Genomic DNA, 12,247 nt, shown 5'->3' on the forward strand with positions numbered 1-12,247 from the left:
TAGCAGAAACTAACGCATTGTAAAGCAATTGTCCTCTAATTTAAAAATTTTTTAAAATTTTAAAAAAAGATAGGCTTTGTGTTAGACAAACTGTAGACTAATGTAATTGTTATGAGCCTACATTTAAGGTAGGCTAAGCTATAAACTGTGGGAAATTCTGAAAGAGATGGGAATACCGGAGCACCTGACCTGCCTCCTGAGAAATCTATATGCAGGTCAGTAAGCAACAGTTAGAACTGGACATGGAACAACAGACTGGTTCAAAATAGGAAAAGGAGTACGTCAAGGCTGTATATTGTCACTCTGCTTATTTAACTCCTATGCAGAGTACATCATGAGAAACGCTGGACTGGAAGAAACACAAACTGGAATCAAGATTGCCAGGAGAAATATCAATAACCTCAGATATGCAGATGACACCACCCTTCTGGCAGAAAGTGAAGAGGAACTAAAACGCCTCTTGATGAAAGTGAAAGAGGAGAGTGAAAAAGTTGGCCTAAATCTCAACATTCAGAAAACGAAGATCATGGCATCTGGTCCCATCACTTCATGGGAAATAGATGGGGAAACAGTGGAAACAGTGTCAGACTTTTTAGGACTCCAAAATCACTGCAGATGGTGATTGCAGCCAGGAAATTAAAAGAAGCTTACTCCTTGGAAGAAAAGTTATGACCAACCTAGATAGCATATTCAAAAGCAGAGACATTACTTTGCCAACCAAGGTCCGTCTAGTCAAGGTTATGGTTTTTCCAGTAGTCATGTATGGATGTGAGAGTTGGACTGTGAAGAAGGATGAGAGCCGAAGAATTGATGCTTTTGAACTGTGGTGTTGGAGAAGACTCTTGAGAGCCCCTTGGATTGCAAGGAGACCCAACCAGTCCATTCTGAAGGAGATCAACTCTGGGATTTCTTTGTAAGGAATGATGCTAAGGCTGAAACTCCAGTACTTTGGCCGCCTCATGCAAAGAGTTGACTCATTGGAAAAGACTCAGATGCTGGGAGGGATTGGGGGCAGGAGAAGAAGGGGACAACCAAGGATGAGATGGCTGGATAGCATCACTGACTTGATGGACATGAGTCTGAGTGAACTCCAAGAGTTGGTGATGGACAGGGGGGCCTGGCATGCTGTGATTCATGGGGTCGCAAAAAGTCACACACAACTGAGCGACTGAACTGAACTGAAGCTAAGCTATAATGTTTCACACATTGTGTATTAAATGCATTTTCAACTGAAGATGGGTTTTCTGGGATGTAGCCCCATGGTAAGTGGAGGAAGACCTGTAGACATAACTAGTATCTCCTTATGAATTGAATTGTATTAATATACAACTGAAAGTCATGAATCTTAACATGTTTATATCTCTTTATAAGTTACTTATTCATCCTTTTGGTTTATTTGCCTATTTGTGCTTATTTACATCTTATGTTAAGAAAACTCTTCACCACTTTTCACTCTTTGATGATAAAACTAAACACAATATTATATCCTAGCAACTTTTAGACTGAGAAAAAATATTACAAAAATTAGAGAAAATGTTACAACACTTTCCCCTGAAGCTCAATTGCTGACATTGTATGAAAGATATACGATACTGCTTGCTTTCAAACTGCACAGACCCACAGAAGCTAATTAATAACATCTATCACTATACTTGTTAGTATTATACTGGCCAGGAAGAGTTAAATACCCTTCTGGAGATCCCCAACAAGTAATTTGGATACTGAGATAATTAAAGTAATTATATATCTATGTACAGTGGGATATTTGATAGGAAATCAAATAAATTCTAAGCATTTTATATGAAGTCAGTTGGGTGGTTTATGCTATAAATTCACAGTGAAAGTTTGAAATTCTAAACCTCCTGAACAACGTTAAGGTTTGTGTATTCCCATTGAGTACTCTGCTGTAGTTATTAATATATAGCAAGATGTACTATATTCACTTTTGCAACTAATTATTTTCTGTGTGGCAACAGTATACATAATTTTTTAAATACAATTTTCCTTACCTTACTTCTCCATCCTATTGGTTCTCAGAATACTGAAACATTCAAAATGTCACACACATGCATATGTGCATACATTTACATTGGTATAGAAATACATGATTAACTTGTAAATACTGGCATTATTTTCCATATCAAAATCTAAAAATGTTAACCATTTCTTAATCCAGAAGGTGGAGAAGGAAATGGTAACCCCCTCCAGTATTCTTGCCTGGAGAATCTCAGGGACAGAGGATTCTGGTGGGCTGCTGTCTATGGGGTCGCACGGGGTCGGACACAACTGAGACGACTTAGCAGCAGGAGCAGCAATCCAGAAGGATGTAATAATATTACACATATTTGCTCTTCAATTTCTACAGATCTATTCTTAAGTCAAGATTAAAGTTGTATGTATGAAAACATTTTGTTCCCACTAGTCCTTAGTTTGAGTTTTAAAATAATTAGTATGTCTCCACTGGTGATTATTATCTGTTTTATGCATTTTATACAGTCTTATAACATTTGAAGACTAAATACAAGTTGCAAAAACAAAAACATGCCATCTAAATTTTTTTAAAAAATGGAAAGTCCTGCATTAAATATAAAATTTAAATTCTGCTTTGAAGCAAAACATTAAACACTCATTGTATATCATGAGAAAATTCATTTCTAATGATGACTTATATCAGCCCACAGGAAACCCTATCAAGGCACAGTTGACTAATGACATTCATTTTCAGCTGATTTCATTACTATTTAAGTTATAGTGTAAAGTACATTCCCAGGGATATTCTGAAAGTCTGTGACTCATACTCATTTAGTGTGAAGATTTTGCTTCAGATAATATAAAAGTGATTTAATAGCCAAGTGAAGATTTTATTTTGCCTACCTAAATCCATTTATTCACAAAATAGATATTAACTTTTAATAAAATAGCATTTAGTGCATTATTGCCACTTATTAAAAAAAGTAAAGCATATAATACTATCAAGCAACCATTTTCATGCCAAGAAAATAGAGCCTTCTTTTTGTCTGAAACGTTGGACCATTTTCAACTGAGGGGAGCTTAATTTTTACAAATGATATACCCTTTACTTATACAGTAAACTATTTGAATGATACTGATCCATCACTTAAAGAAAGCAGTTGTTATGTAAAGAGAGAGAGATATCCCACCTAACTGTTTGATATAAAGGAAAGTATTTTACCTTCTAGGTTTTCAAACAAAAACAATGAAAATTAGTGCTGCTTGCAAGGTTGTGTGCACATATGGTTCCATTTCTGTGATGTGTTGTTTGACACTAAGAGACATTTAAGGTAAGAAAAGCATTTCTCTGGAATCAGCTCCTGCCACTAGAGATCATTCTGTGCAATGATGTTTCCAGAGAAATAAGGACTTTGTCCTTGACATCAAAAAGGGGGCCAGATAAAACAAGAGCATTTCCATACATCACAATATTTTTGCTTATTTAGTTGCTAAGTCATGTCTGACTCTTTGACCCCAGGGACTGTCTCCTGCCAGTCTCCTCTTTTCGATGGGATTTCCCAGGCAAGAATACTGGAGTGGGTTGCCATTTCCTTCTCCAGGGGATCTTCCTGACCCAGGGATTGAACTCACATCTCCTACATTGACATGCAGATTCTTTACCACTGAGCCAGCAGGGAAGTCCACAGATACAAGTCCCCTTAAGCCAGAGGCCAAACAAGAGACGTAATAAGGGTCATGGGTTGGAGGGTGGCCTTGCACTTAGAAGAAAACAAAAAGCATCAAAAGCAGATATCACATGTTTTAAAATATCATCATCTCACTCTAAAGTATCATTTCCTTGAAAGTTTACAGAATTCATATTGTATGAATTAAATGAAAAAAAAATGCTTAATGTGTTTGGAAAAGCACATTGATCTCTCTTCCAAGACTAAGTTCAAAAAATATCTGTAGGCTTTATTTTCTGAGGAATTGATAGTTTCACTGTACTGTTTACTCTGGTGGAGAGATTTTACATACAATTCCTCAGAAACTAAAATTAATATTTGGAAAAAGTCATTAATAATGCTTAAGCAAAAAAACTACATTGTAAAAATTTCTTCTGTTTCAAATAGGTCATCTTCACTATGTTTTCAGTATAGAATGGGAATTATCCATATCCCTAAGGATAGTACATTAAAAATAGTTTGTCAAGTCAGATACACTATGCATTAAAATCTGATCTCTGCTTTTCAGTCCCATCTAAAGGAAATGATTGACTTGGACCAATCTTCTCCATGATGTTTCAGTGGGTGAAGACCCCACCTGCAATGTAGCAGACACAAGAGACATAGGTTCAATCCCTGAGTCAGGAAGATCCCCTGGAGAGGGAATGGCAACCCGCTCCAGTGCTCTTGCCTGGAGAATTCCATGGACAGAGAAGCCTCGTGGGCTACAGTCCAAAGGGTCACAAAGAGTCGGACACAATTGAACGACTAAGCATGCACATTTTTCCTTTTACCTTTGATTTCCACTCACACCCACACAACCAGATGTGGAATGCATTTAGGTAGGGTTTCTGTTAACTCATCTACAAAATGGGGCTAAAACTTAACTTTCTCCCCTGACACCTTCGTTACATTCTAATTCTCTGATCTCAACGCATTATGGGAACTGCAATTATTATATCTGTGCTTGTTTACAGTACTTTACTCCAGATCTCTCTGGAGTAACGTAGTATTTCTGTGGGAATAATTCTCCAAGGAAAACAACAAGTAAATGATTTGAATGGAGATAAGATTTACTTTTAAATTTACAGTATTGAAATTTCATCAAGAATGTGCCTTGGGATATCTTTGTGAAGTTGCAAAGATATTCCCTAATTTCTTCCGATTAGTCATCAATCGAAAACTTTGAAATAGTGTAATTCAAATATTCGTTTGAAGCTATACATTGTAAATGCCCCCTGTATACATGCTCTTTATATCTCCCGAGTTATTTCAGAGTAACATCTGTCTCTAAAGTTGTTCTGGCTATGCTTCCACTTAAGGAACACTGAAATGTGACTGAAGTAGCAGCCACAAGGCACTGAAGCTGGTTTCCAGAACTTTGAAACAGCCAGGGCAGAGGTGAAGCACTGTGTTATCTGTTAAATTCTAACCAGGGCAAGCCTACAGCTGTGGAACTATCTGCGTAATTCAAGCTGCCCTTCCTCTGAAGTGTAGACACATGGGCCTCCTTGAGAGCAATTTTCAATCTGTTTTGCATATAAGACTGATTGATTCCAGACTGAATTCTGCTTTAAAAGGAAGCTTATTGATACTGGGGAGAATATTAATGAATGCTATTGGCATCCCGCTTTATCATTTATCCGCATATGCTTTCAGGCATCAATAAACAAGTATCTTTGTTTCTATGTTATTAATGCAGGAGAAGAAACAAAGAAAATTAAACTGATCCTCTGATGGGACTGGAGTTTAAGCTGGCAAAGAATTACTCATCATGACTATGAACTGAACTAATGTTCAAATATCATAAGTCTGTAACATAGATCTTTAGAATAAGCAGGCTTCAAGATGCACACAGTCAGTCTGGATAACAAGTTTTGATGGGACTCTTTTTGATCACATTTTTATCCATTACCACACCTAGCTGTTGCGTGCATGCTCAGTCGCTAAGTCATGTCCAACTCTTTGCAACCCCATGGATTGTAACCTGCCAAGCTCCTCTGTCCATGGGACACCCAGCTGTTCAGCTCCTCCAATCTCCACCTTGTAGGCTTTATTGTTTTGAACAATGCATTGGTACATCATTTGCTTCACAGACAATCAAATCCAGGCTCCTTTGAGGTGACAGTTCCACAGATCAGTGTTTGACATTTATTCTGACTTCAGGAGGGTTCTTTCCCCAGTTCACCGTGGCAAACTAGTCAATATACAATTTCGTATTTCCAACTAATTTGTCAGTCTTCCTCCATTGCCTCCACCTCCCAAAGCCACTGTTTTTGGAGAATGCTCTTAGGCTTGATGTTCTCCAAATTCAGTGCCTTGTGGCTGCTCCTTCAGTCACATTTCAGTGTTCCCTAAGTGGAAGCATATTATATATACATAAAATAAGCATATATATATATATATATATAAAGTAAGTTTTTTCTAGGCTGCACTGAATGGCATATGGAATCTTAGTTCCCCAGAGGGGATCGAACCTGCACCCCTTGCACCAGAAGCACAGAGTCTTAACCACTAGGCTGCCAGGAAATTCCCCTATTTATTTGTTTCCATTAGAATTTAGCCTCAGTTAACAGATAACTAGGAGCAAGATAAGGAATGCTGTCTTGCCATTCCCAGAAAGATAGCTCCAACTTGGAGTCACAGCAATCCCTGTGTTCCATATCATATAAATCTGGAGAGAATTTTCCATCTTGTTGAGCAGGAAGGTGGGAAGTAAGGTATGGGTTTTGGTTCATATAACATCAGTTCAGTTCAGTTCATTTCAGTCACTCAGTCGTGTCCGACTCTTTGCGACCCCATGAATCGCAGCATGCCAGGCCTCCCTGTCCATCACCAACTCCCAAAGTTCACTCAGACTCACGTCCATTGAGTCAGTGATGCCATCCAGCCATCTCATCCTCGGTCATCCCCTTCTCCTCCTGCACTCAATCCCTCCCAGCATCACAGTCTTTTCCAATGAATCACCTCTTCGCATGAGGTGGCCAAAGTACTGGAGTTTCAGCCTTAGCATCATTCCTTACAAAGAAATCCCAGGGCTGATCTCCTTCAGAATGGACTGGTTGGATCTCCTTGCAGTCCAAGGGACTCTCAGGAGTCTTCTCCAACACCACAGTTCTAAAGCATCAATTCTTTGGCACTCATCCTTCTTCACAGTCCAACTCTCACATCCATACATGACCACTGGAAAAACCATAGCCTTGACTAGATGGACCTGTGTTGTAAGGTAATGTCTCTGGTTTTGAATATGCTATCTAGGTTGGTCATAACTTTTCTTCCAAGGAGTAAGCGTCTTTTAATTTCATGGCTGAAGTCACTATCTGCAGTGATTTAGGTCCTTGCAATTCTATCAAATTATAGTATATTTTATGGAATAAATTTTGTTTCATTTGTTATATGCTTTTAAGGCCATTCCAAATGGTTGTTTTTTTAAAAAATAATAATTTCGCCAGTTTTGATGGGCATTATACCTGCAGAACTTCTCACTGTCAGGCTGGGAGTTCTGTCAGGAGCAGAACTCTGAGGCTGGATTTCTATACCAAGCAAAAATATCTTTCAGAAATAAAAGTAATCCTTTAATGATCAGTAAAGGTAGTCCCTTAAAGACAATGACTTAGAAAGTATTTTTGTGTGCTTATTGTCAGTTTGCATTTCTTCTTTATTTTTTTTAAACAAATATCTATTCAACTCCTTTGCCCATTTTTCAATTGAGTTGTCTTTTTGTTATTGAATTGTAAGAGGCTTTTTAATACATTCTGGACACTAGATCCTTACCAGGTGTATGGCTTCAAAATATTTTCTTACGTTCTGAAGGCTGGCTTTTTATTTTCTTCTCAATGTCCTTTGATGTATAATTTTTAGAAAAATTTCGATGAAGTTCCATTCATCTATTTTTTGGTTTTTGTATTGGTGCTTGTGTTTTTCGTGTCAAACAAGAATCTATTGAAAAACTGAGGTCATGAAAACTCTTGTTTTTTAAGAATTTTACTTTTATGATATATTCAGTTCACTTAACCATTTTAAGATTTTGTATATGATATGAGGTAGGGGTTGGAAAGAGCAGGAAGGAGAAGAAGCAGGAAGATGGGTTGACAAATGGGTGATGGGGATATGTTTATTATCTTGATCATGACGTTAGTTTCAAAGGTGTATACATGTTAAAACCTTCAACAATTTGCACTTTAAATATATACACTTTATTATGTGCTGATAAATATCAACAAACCTGTTAAACAGAAAAGATCATGAAAAAAAATACAAACCTATAACTTTAAATACATATTCTGTCCTTTTTCGAGCCCATCTTTGCATGAAATGGTCCCTTGGTATATCTAATTTTTTTGAAGAGTTCTCTAGTCTTTCCCATTCTGTTGTTTTCTTCTATTTCTTTGCACTGACTGCTGAAGAAGGCTTTCTTATCTCTTCTTACTATTCTTTGGAACTCTGCTTTCAGATGCTTATATCTTTCCTTTTCTCCTTTGCTTTTTGCTTCTCTTCTTTTCACAGCTATTTGTAAGTCTTCCCCAGAAGGCCATTTTGCTTTTTTGCATTTCTTTTCCATGGGGATGGTCTTGATCCCTGTCTCCTGTACAATGTCATGAACCTCCATCCATAGTTCATCAGGCACTCTATCTATCAGATCTAGTCCCTTAAATCTATTTTTCATTCCACTGTATAATCATAAGGGATTTGATATAGATCATACCCAAGCCGGAATCAAGATTGCTGGGAGAAATATCAATAACCTCAGATATGCAGATGACACCACCCTTATGGCAGAAAGTGAAGAGGAACTAAGAAGCCTCTTGATGAAAGTAAAAGAGGAGAGTGAAAAAGTTGACTTAAAGCTCAACATTCAGAAAATGAAGATCATGGCATCTGGTCCCATCACTTCATGGGAAATAGATGGGGAAACAGTGGAAACAGTGTCAGACTTTATTTTGGGGGGCTCCAAAATCACTGCAGATGGTGACTGCAGCCATGAAATTAAAAGACACTTACTCCTTGGAAGAAAAGTTATGACCAACCTAGATAGCATATTCAAAGCAGAGACATTACTTTACCAACTAAGTTCCATCTAGTCAAGGCTATTGTTTTTCCAGTAGTCATGTACGGATGTGAGAGTTGGACTGTGAAGAAGGCTGAGCACCGAAGAATTGATGCTTTTGAACTGTGGTGTTGGAGAAGACTCCTGAGAGTCGCTTGGATTGCAAGGAGATCCAACCAGTCCATTCTGAAGGAGATCAGCCCTGGGATTTCTTTGTAAGGAATGATGCTAAAGCTTAAACTCCAGTACTTTGGCCACCTCATGCGAAGTGTTGACTCATTGGAAAAGACTCTGATGCTGAGAGGGATTGGGGGCAGGAGGAGAAGGGGATGACCGAGGATGAGATGGCTGGATGGCATCACTGTCTCGATGGGCATGAGTCTGAGTGAACTCTGGGAGGTGGTGATGGACAGGAAGGCCTGTCGTGCTGCGATTCATGGGGTCGCAAAGAGTCGGACACGACTGAGCAACTGAACTGAACTGAATGGTCTAGTGGTTTTCCCTACTTTCTTCAATTTAAGTCTGAATTTGGCAATAAGGAGTTCGTGATCTGAGCCACAGTCAGCTCCCGGTCTTGTTTTTGCTGACTGTCCAGAGCTTCTCCATGTTTGGCTGCAAAGAATATAATCAGTCTGATTTCGGTGTTGACCATCTGGTGATGTCCATGCGTAGAGTCTTCTCTTGTGTTGTTGGAAGAGGGTGTTTGCTGTGACAAGTGCATTCTCTTGGCAAAACCCTATTAGCCTTTGCCCTGCTTCATTCTGTATTCCAAAGCCAAATTTGCCTGTGACTCCAGGTGTTTCTTGACTTCCTACTTTTGCATTCCAGTCCCCTATAATGAAAAAGACATCTTTTTGGGTGTTAGTTCTGAAAGGTCTTGTAGGTCTTCATAGAACCATTCAACTTCAGCTTCAGCATTACTGGTTTGGGCATAGACTTGGATTACTGTGATATTGAATGGTTTGCTTGGGAAATGAACAGAGATCATTCTGTCATTTTTGAGATTGCATCCAAGTACTGCATTTCAGACTCTTTTACTGCCAACAAAGGTCCATCTAGTCAAAGCTATGGTTTTTCCAGTAGTCGTGTATGGATGTGAGAGTTGGACTGTGAAGAAGGCTGAGCGCTGAAGAATTGATGCTTTTGAACTATGGTGTTGGAGAAGACTCTTGAGAGTCCCTTGGACTGCAAGGAGATCCAACCAGTCCATTCTGAAGGAGATCAGTCCTAGGTGTTCTTTGGGAGGACTGATGCTAAAGCTGAAACTCCAATACTTTGGCCACCTGATGCGAAGAGTTGACTCACTGGAAAAACCTCTGATGCTGGGAGGGACTGGGGACAGGAGGAGAAGGAGACAACAGAGGATGAGATGGCTGGATGGCATCACCAACTCGATGGATGTGAGTTTGAGTGAATTCCGGGAGTTGGTGATGGACAGGGAGACCTGGAATGCTGCAATTCACGGGGTCGCAAAGAGTCGAACACCACTGAGAGACTGAACTGAACTGAACTTTATATCCACCTACCTTGATGCTCCAAGAAATTGAGTTGAATATAAAAATACTTTGATTGACTTCTCAGCTGACAATGATCTGTACTATAAAATCAGAGGTCACTTTAACTACCAAGAAGAATGTTCACTATAGTTACAACCTTTGAAGTTGTTTTGACCATGTTTCTGTGCTTAGCATGCACATGTATCCCTTTATTTATTCATATGTAAGTGTAACCAATGTTTATTGAGAGCAGTCTATGTAATTAACAGAGCCAGAACCTGAAAGTGCCAGGCATATAGTAGGTTTTTGTTACATCATTATTGAGTGAATGAAGAAAAAACTAATAATGGGTGACACTTCAGATACAAAAGTTAGAAAAATTGTCATGTTTTCTAACCTCTTTAAAGAAAAATCAACAATTATCATTTGACAGAGCAAACAGTAATAAAGAAATTTTATATTTGCTTTTTTAAATGTATACTTAAAGTAAGAAAGTGAAGTCACTCAGTCATGTTAGACTCTTTGTGACCCCTTGGACTTGTAGCCCACCAGGCTCCTCCATCCATGGGATTTTCCAGGCAAGAATACTGGAGTGGGTTGCCATTTCCTTCCCCAAGAGATCTTCCTGACCCAGGGATTGAACCCGGGTCTCCTGCATTGTAGAGAAACGCTTTACTGACTGAGCCACCAGGGAAATGTTTACTTGGAGCATACCAAATTTTTCATATTAAATGTTTGAATCTTCTATTCCCATTTGAATCCATACCAAAGCTTTTGTAGCATTTTAAGAAAATATCTGTTATTGAGAATTTTAAAACACAAATTTCTTTTCCTAGATGAGAACAAGTCTGTTCTGACAACTAGAAAATAGGCCTTTCTGAGCAATACACGTTCCCTTGAAATACCTGTAATACTTCTGAGTGTCTTTGCACATCACCATTAAAAGTTTCAGAAATGAATTGCGGTAGTTGAGGAGAAAGATCTGAATTAAAAAATAAAGAGATGATGTCATAAATATGTAATTGTGTACACCTTTTAAAAAGTGGTGTTCGTAAGGCACACATTAAATATTCAAAATAAATGAGTCTTATATTGTTAGGCCAACAATATATCAAATAAATATCAAAAATGAAATATAAGTGATTGATTCAATAAATCATACTTACATTGTTTAGGCTGATTTTTTATGATGTGGATCCAAACCATGATTTTTTAATAGAGTGTCTTAATTATTGTTGTTTTATATAGAGTATTAGAGTCTATAGTGTAAATGCTCCAAATTTGTTCTTTTTCAATAATATTGATTTATCTGTTCTAAATCTTTTGCATTTCCATTGGCATTTTATAATCAGTTTATCAATTTCTATTGTAAAAAAGAGACTTCTGAGATTTTTGTTGCATTTGCATTGACCCTATGGATCATTTTGTCAGAACAGAAAAAATGTTCAAACAGAAAATTGAAAATCAAAGAAATAAAACTAGGAATATGTTAGCACAGTTGAATGTTAGCTGAAAGTGCATTTATTTTCACTTTGAATATATTTAAATTTTATTGAGGTAAAATTATACAGACTGAAATGCACAGTTACATGAGTTTTGACAACTGCATATTTTATCCATCTAACCACACCCTGTTAAGATACAGAACATTTTCATCATCCCTGAAAGTTCTCTTGTACCCTTTCCCAGGCAATTCATATACTCTCTCCAATCAGAGACCAAACAGTTTACTGATTTTCATCAGTACATTTTGACTGCTAAAGAATTCCAAGTAAATGGACTTGTATAATGTTTTTATCTCTGCCTTAGTCTATTTGTGGGCTTCCCTGGTAGCTCAGCTGAGAAAGAATCAGCCTGCAATGCAGGAGACCTGGGTTCAATCCCTGGGTTGGGAAGATCCCCAGGAGAAGGGGAATGGCTACCCACACCAGTGTTCTGGCCTGGAGAATTCCATGGACTTTTGGACACAACTGAGCAATTTTCACTTCACTTTCACTAAAACAAAACAAAATGCCTTAGATCAGGTG

This window comes from Capra hircus, chromosome 24 (assembly GCF_001704415.2).
Source record: "Capra hircus breed San Clemente chromosome 24, ASM170441v1, whole genome shotgun sequence".
Lineage (NCBI taxonomy): Eukaryota > Metazoa > Chordata > Mammalia > Artiodactyla > Bovidae > Capra > Capra hircus.